Source organism: Capra hircus, chromosome 21 (assembly GCF_001704415.2).
Source record: "Capra hircus breed San Clemente chromosome 21, ASM170441v1, whole genome shotgun sequence".
NCBI lineage: Eukaryota > Metazoa > Chordata > Mammalia > Artiodactyla > Bovidae > Capra > Capra hircus.
This window is the reverse complement of record NC_030828.1, coordinates 58498575-58505313: the sequence shown is the minus strand read 5'-3', so window position 1 is coordinate 58505313 and position 6739 is coordinate 58498575. Positions and strand designations below refer to the sequence as shown.

The 6739-nt window shown below is 42.3% G+C and overlaps 1 pseudogene across 1 annotated transcript; it reads left to right on the top strand.

Moving 5' to 3' along the window:
* LOC102171930 lies at positions 2754–3806 on the top strand (annotated as a pseudogene). The gene has a single exon (XR_001919820.1). The product of XR_001919820.1 is annotated as a thioredoxin-related transmembrane protein 1 pseudogene (transcript).

The following is a 6739-nucleotide window of genomic DNA, read 5'->3' as shown; positions in this document are numbered from 1 at the left end:
AAGAGCCAACGACTTTAAAGTAGCTAGTATAATGATGCTCCCTGAGGAAAATGACAATTTTCTCACAACAAATGAAAAAATAAAAAATTTCAGGAAAGAAAAAAAGCATTAAAAAATAACCAAATGAAAATTTTAGTACTGAAAAATGCACTATCTAAAATAAAAATAAAAATTCACCAAATGACCTAAAGAGTCTAATGAAAATGACAGAGGAATAAGCCATGTATAACATGAAAATAAATCAATAGAAATTATCCAATCTGATGAAGAGAAAGAAAAGAGACTTAAAAAAAAATATCAGAATCTCAAGAACTTTCGTTACAGTGTTAAAATATTTAAGATATCAAAACCTGGAGTACCAGAAGCATGAGAAACAGAGAGAATAGAACAGAAAATACATCATGGCCCAGTTTTCAAAATTTGGTGGAAGTCATGACAGTAGAGATTCAAGAATCTCAGTGAAGCTCAAATGGAATAAGCAAGAATGAAAAATAAGCAAATCGTGCCTGGGCATGTGACAGCCCTACTGCTGAAAACCAGAACTAGAAACCCTTGAAAGTAGCCAGAGATGAAAGGATACATCATCACGATAGGAATATTCTCAGGCATCTCATCAGAACCAGAGGCAAGATGACAGGGGAAAGGATTTCAAAACAGTCTTTTAAAAGAAAAGGATAAAAAAAAAATCTTAAAAAAAAAAAGAAAAGGATTGTCAACTCCGAATTATAGAGAGAAAATATCCTTCAAGAATAAAGGCAAAGTGATGACATTTTCAGATACAGAAAAACTAAAAGAGTTCTTTGCCACCAGAAGTGAAATGAAGTTGCTCAGTCGTGTCTGACTCTTTGCGACCCCATGGACTGTAGCCTACCAAGCTCCTCTGTCCATGGGATTTCCCAGGCAATAGTCCTGGAGTGGATTGCCATTTCCTTCTCCAGGGGATCTTTCCAACCCAGGGATCGAACCCGGGTCTCCTGCATTGTAGACAGACGCATTACCGTCTGAGCCACCAGGGAAGTCCTACCAGAAACTACAGGAAATTCTCCAGGGTGATACCTGAGGGAAATCAGATCCTTAGGAACAAATCTTCTAAACTTGTAAATCAATGCATAGCATAAAAACTTATTTCTTCCTTTTAATTTCTTCAAAATGTCTCTGCTTATTTAAAGCTAAAATTCTAACATTTTCTTGTGGGGGTTAAATGTAGGTAGAATATAACGAAAGACATAAAATGACTACATCACAATGACCATAAATGTGATTTGAATGAAGATGAGGGGAAATGGATTTATTCAAGTTCAAAGTTTCTACATTTTTGTGTGAATTCATACCATATTAACTCTGAGCCAAAAGTCCCAATTACCTTGAAAATCCTTAACCCAAACTTCTGTATTCTCCACGGAGTGAAACCTTCTCTCCTTGGGCTCTATTTTGCTGCATAATTTAGAAAATAGCCTTGGGGAGAAAACTGGAGTGAGTGTGGACCCATATCGTATGCCTCCCATCTGTTAGGGTTATAAGGATTGTAACCCTGCAGTGATTAGTTGCTTTTTCCCCCTAAATAAATGTTTATCATGCTTTTGTTATGGCCAGAAAGGCAAACAGAATTCCAGTTCCGACCATCATGGTCAGAACCAGAAATCTTGCCAACAAAGCTGCTGACGCTGAAAATTTTAGACTTGATTCTTTTGATGAAATGAAATTATTGGAGATATCAAGTGGTAGAGGTGCCGGTAGTGGTGGTAAGTGAGCAGTACTCATTTTAGAAAGATCTCTGGCCTCAGGGTGGGGGGTGGATTGAAAGGAGGGCTAAGTGGCAGGCAGGGAGTACAACCACCATAGTTATCATGTGTTTTTTTATTGTTCAGCCGCTAAGTCATGTCTGACTCTTTGTGACACCATGGACTGCAGCATATCAGGCTTCCCTGTCCTTCACTATCTCCTAGAGTTTGCTCAAATTCACGTGCACTGAGTCAGTGACACTGTCTAACCATCTCATCCTGTGCCACCCCCTTCTCCTTTTGCCTTCAATGTTTCCCATCATCTTTTCCAACTGGGTCTTTTCCAGTGAGTCAGCTCTTCATATCAGGTGGCCAAAATATTGGAGTTTCAGCTCCAGCATCAGTCCTTCCAATGAATATTGAGGGTTTATTTCCTTTAGGATTGACTGGTTTGATCTTGCTATTCGAGGGACTCTCAAGAGTCTTCTCCAGCACCACAATTTGAAAGCACCAATTTTTTGGTGCTCAGCTTTCTTTATGGTCCAACTCTCACAAGCGTACATGACTACTGGAAAAAACCATAGCTTTGACAATGCATGTCATGGGTTAAGAGTTGACAATTTGCTCCCTGCTAGATACTTTACCTGCCTGATCTCTTGGTTAATCCTCACACAGCCCTAAGAGGTACATATTATATTATTGTCATCTCATAGTTCCAAGTTGAAAAATGAGGTCTGGAGACATTTCAGAAGTCAACAAGATAACTGAGTTTGTTAGTGTTTGGAGCTGAGACTTGAACTCCAGACTGCCTAAGAGGAGTTCCTGTGTTGATCTGTGATCTCTATTGGAAAACTTATGTCACCATCCACATGAAACTTGGTGAGAGATTAAAATAGCAAGAATACTTTCCTCAGCCAATACACTAGGACCCAGGTTCGTCGTGCCCATTTCGCGTCCTCCAGGGCGCGTGTAAGCCCTGCTGCGCTCATGCGCACAAACTGATCAGCGGAAGTGAGGAGCTGCTGCGCGGAGGTGGGGGCCGCTGCGCTTGCTGTGGGTGGGCGAAGCGGCCGGCATGGCGCCCTCCCGGAGTCTCCGGATCCCGGTGGCAGTGCTGCCACTGTTGCTTTGGGGAGCTCCCTGGGCCCACGGGAGGCGGAGCGACGTGCGCATCATCACAGACGAGAACTGGAGAGAGCTGCTGGAAGGAGAGTGGATGATAGAATTTTATGCTCCATGGTGTCCTGCTTGTCAGAATCTTCAACCAGAATGGGAAAGTTTTGCTGAATGGGGAGAAGATCTTGAGGTTAATGTTGCAAAAGTTGATGAGACAGAGCGGCCAGGACTAAGTGGACGGTTTATCATAACTGCTCCTCCTCCTACTTATCACTGTAAAGATGGTGAATTTAGGCGATATCAGGGTCCAAGAACTAAGAAGGACTTCATAAACTTTATAAGTGACAAAGAGTGGAAAAGTATTGAACCCGTTTCATCATGGTTTGGTCCAGGTTCTATTTTGATGAGTAGTATGTCAGCACTCTTTCAGCTCTCTATGTGGATCAGGACTTGCCATAACTATTTTATTGAAGACCTTGGATTACCGATTTGGGGATCATATACAGTGTTTGCTGTAGCAACTCTACTTTCAGGACTGTTATTAGGACTTTTCATGATATTTGTGGCAGATTGCCTGTGTCCTTCAAAAAGGCGCAGAGCCCAGCCATACCCTTCCAGAAAATTACTACCAGAATCTTCCCAACCTTTGAAAAAAGTGGAGGAAGAACAAGAGGCTGATGTAGAAGATGTTTCAGGAGAGGAATCCAAAAGGAAAGAAGGAACAAACAAACACTTTGCACAGAATGCTGTAAGACAACGTTCTGTGGGTCCTTCACTGGCCACAGATAAATCCTAGTTAATTTTTACAAATATTTTCATATGATTTTGGCAGAAACAGAAGATCAAGCATTTGTTTTGGTTTGAAGTGAACTGTGACTTGCTTGTACATTGCAAGGTTCAGCCTGGATTGTCATTAGGTTGAACAGTCTACCTTCGGAAAATAAAAGTAGCACTGGAAAAAAAATAAAATAAAATAGCAAGAATGTAAAGAAGACGATAAACTAGAAAGAGCATTGAGAATTGCAAAGACTTGACAAGCTAACAGTGGGGAGAGCCAGGCATCTAGGATGAGTCTTGGGTTTCTGCCTTCTGCCAGAAGGTTCAATCCCTGGGTTGGGAAGATGCCCTGGAGAAGGGAAAGGCTTGCCCATTCCAGTATTCTAGCCTGGAGAATTCCATGGACTGTACAGTCTATGGGGTCACAAAGAATCGGACACGACTGAGCGACTTTCACTTTGGTCCTGGCAGGGTATGGGAAATATACCTACAGCAAGTCTAATATCTCTTCATTTTATTCCAAAATACAAATGCACCCAAATCGCATGTTAAATTCAATTGACATACAACTAAGATTTGAGGTACAGTTAATTCAGTGTTATTCTTACAACATTTAATGTAACTACTTATAATCATTCCAATCATACTATCTATACATTCTCCAAATTTTGAATGTATACTGATCACTTAAAGAACTATGACCACAGTGATTATAAATCTTTAGCAACAGTTGGGCTTCCCTGGTGGCTCAGTGATAAAGAATCTGTTTGCCAATGCAGGAGACACAGGTTAGATCCGTGGTGCAAGAAGATCCCACATGCCTCAAAGCAACTAGGCCCGTGTACCACAAACTACTGACCTCGTGCTCTAGAGTCCGGAAACCGCAACTGCTGAGCCCATGGACCACAATTACTGAAGCCCATGTACCTAGATCCCCTGCTCTGCGCAAGAGAATCCAAAGCAAGGAGAAGGCTGTGCACTGCAGCTAGAGAGTAGCCTCTGCTTACCCCAACTAGAGAACAAGCCTGAGCAGCAGTGGAGATCCAGCATAGCCAAAACTAACCAATTAAAGTTTTTAAAAAGTCTTTAACAACTCTTCAGATACTGGTGGATACGTAGAAATCATATTAAAATAGCTCATAATCATAAAATTCGCTTTTAGTGAGATAATTTTGCCCTTGTTCATCATATTATTATGGTTTACATTAGAGTTGGGATTTCCAACTGGCCCAGGTAGAATCTGTTTTATTACAAAGAATGGCGAGCCCCTCAAAATCTGAATTACATCCTATTAAACCCTTAGAACATTCCACATTATTTTCTTTCATTGCACTTATCACAGTGGCTTATGACCATGTATTGATCAGTTTTTTCTAATCTGTCTCCCTGTAGACTCTAAGCTCCACCTGGGTAGGAAAGACATCTGTATTGCTGATTTCTTTAGCTCCAGAAAGTAAAACATGGTGGGCCCTCAGGAGCTGTTCAAAAATGAAATGAGTGAATTAACATGTGGTACTTTATAAAGTTGTCACTCAGGTGGATGACAGAGGTAAGGTCTTGTGCTGTGCAAGGGGCCTCCTACTAGGCTTGGCATCAGGGTTTTTATTCTTCACATGGCCACTTGAAACAGATGTTTCTTTAATGAAACAAAACACATGGGCAAATACAGATGCAAAAGTGAAACAAACAAGAGATAGGAAAGCTGAAGGAGCAAGGCCCAGAGGGATGGTATTCAAGGTTCCAGAGGGAATAGTGGACATAACTGGGGAGAAGGAGGAGGGAGAAGACAGTGGAGTCAGGGAGAACAAGAATGAACTGTGATAAACTGTGATAAACCGGTGATAAACAATAATGGAAAAATATTAGAAAGAATGTGTGTGTATATATATGTATACACACACACAACTGACTTGCTTTACTGTATAGCAGAAATAAGCACAACATTTTAAATTGGCTATGGAAAGTAAAGTGTTAGTAGCCCAGTCACGTTCAACTCCTTGCAACTGTAGCCCACCAGACTTCTCTATCCATGGGATTTTCCAGGCAAGAATATTGAAGTGGGTCACCATGTGCTTCTCCAGTGGGTATTCCTGACCCAGGGATCGAACCCAGGTCTCCTGCACTGCAGGCAGATTCCTTACCCCCGAGCCACCATACTTCAATTTTAATAAAAGGAAGAAAGAGAACAGAAAGTGAAATGGAGCCTATCTCATCAACTCAGGTGTCTCAGGGAAGTAGTGGGTGACCTTGACCACTAAGACCAAGCAGACAGGGTGAGAGCACACTGAGATGCTGGAGCTTCAGCAAGCTGTTTCGGAGCACAGGAGGGGAAGGTCAGCAGGAGGGACCTCATCACAGCCCCGAGGTTGGAGGTGGGCGTGTGTACCCCACTTGTTCGCACCAAGTAGACAAAAGTTGTACTGAGATTTTAATGAGGACAGTTTCACAGTCAAGAATATCTTTGGGAGAAAATTCAAACCCAGGAATTCAGGAAAACTGCTACTGCACCCCACTTTTATCCAGCAATTCTCTATGATAGTAACCGAGAGAGTAACCTATTCTCTGGAAAGAGAGGTGGGACGAGAAAGAGAGAGCACCTTAACAGGAAAACCAGTGAGCTTGGCTTGTGGCCACAGTGCGCGCCGAGTCCAAAACCAGTCTTGAGATAACTAGCCCCTCCATTTACTCAATAGTAACTGATTGAAGCATTGTTTTCATGTCAAAACAAACACATGTATTATGGAGCAAAAGGTAAAGTTTGCCAAGTTTTCAAAGGAGTCCACCTGCTCAGACCCCAGGGAACCACGTCCACTCTCCTCTTCAGCTTGGGGGAGTCTGATGACAGAGTTGGAGAATCTCCGACCCAGGTGTTAATAGCTCTGAGTGGTGTCCAGCCATGCAAATGCTGAAGAAGGGGTTCTTCTAGAAGACCTGAACTGTGCTTGATAAAGCATCGAGGTTGAGCTTCCCTGGTGGCTTAGACAGTGAAGAATCTGCTTGCAATGCAGGAGACCAGGTTCAATCCCTGGGTCAGAAAGATCCCCTGGAGAATGGAATGGCTACCCACTCCAATATTCTCATCATGGAGAATCCTGTGGACAGAGGTGCCTGGTGGGCTACAGTCC